This window comes from Coccinella septempunctata, chromosome 1 (genome assembly GCF_907165205.1).
Source record: "Coccinella septempunctata chromosome 1, icCocSept1.1, whole genome shotgun sequence".
In the NCBI taxonomy this organism is placed as follows: domain Eukaryota; kingdom Metazoa; phylum Arthropoda; class Insecta; order Coleoptera; family Coccinellidae; genus Coccinella; species Coccinella septempunctata.
In genome coordinates this window covers 56,113,865-56,114,832 of record NC_058189.1, presented here as the reverse complement: position 1 = coordinate 56,114,832, position 968 = coordinate 56,113,865, and the positions used below count along the sequence as shown (strand labels likewise).

At 39.5% G+C, this 968-nt stretch overlaps 1 non-coding gene across 1 annotated transcript; it reads left to right on the top strand.

Annotated features, from left to right (window-relative positions):
* The first annotated feature begins 254 nt into the window (after positions 1-254).
* On the top strand, positions 255-367 carry Trnal-caa. Its single transcript has 2 exons — positions 255-292; positions 323-367. It is a non-coding gene; the product is annotated as a tRNA-Leu (tRNA).
* Positions 368-968: the final 601 nt, after the last annotated feature.

Here is a 968-nt window from a genome sequence, read left to right as displayed (position 1 = left end):
AGTTCACATTACACGCCTCCTGGTAATTGCGCTCGTTTGTCACAGGACCGGCCCTGCTTTCGCTTCTTTCATCTTCCGATGTTTAATGGCTTTCATCGGCGAGGGTTTTTATTTCGTGGCGTAGAGGAGAACTCATCAGAAAATAAAATCGAAGTGTTAATTAAACTATATGACGAAAATGACCGAGGATAAAACGATCGGTATCGAAAAAATTAATACAACTTGAAACTTGTTGAATTATACACCGACGACATGTCAGGATGGCCGAGCGGTCTAAGGCGCCAGACTCAAGGTTACTTGCCTGTGTCACAGGTTTCGGGCGTTCTGGTCCTCTCTGAGGGCGTGGGTTCGAATCCCACTTCTGACATATAATTTTTTTCGAATAGCAGTTCTTCATCCATAAACTCTGGCAAAAGCTCACAAAACTATAATTAAACATTAACCACTTTGACAGAATTGGAGGAATGCATCAGAAGACTATCCAATAAAAAATCACCAGTGCATCATTGCAATTTTAATGATTCTATATTGGTCATTGTTATGAAAAGAATTAGTGATATCAATACCCAAGGAGAAAAACCACGTTCTCCCAACAAACTAACATAACGAGAAAGCAGCCTGTTATTATACAGAGTGGTCCAACGAAAACTTGATTTTCTGACTTTGAAATGAAGATGTGGAAAATCGCTCAGACCCGTCAATTTCTAATTGGAGGGGTAACAACTTTTCCGCTTTTTTCATCCCTTTAACTTCACACCCCTTACATAGGTTAGCACAACCCCTTGAAAGTTGTTCCCCCCTGAATCAGAAATTGATGGGTTCAAGCGATTTTCCATATTTTCCTTTTAAAGCCGAAAAATCGATTTGTTAAGTTGACATTTCACCACACTGTATTAAATTTGTTCATAACAGAGAAAATTGATGAAGGTGCTACTGTCACAGCGAAACACGTGTAGTTAAATTAGTGG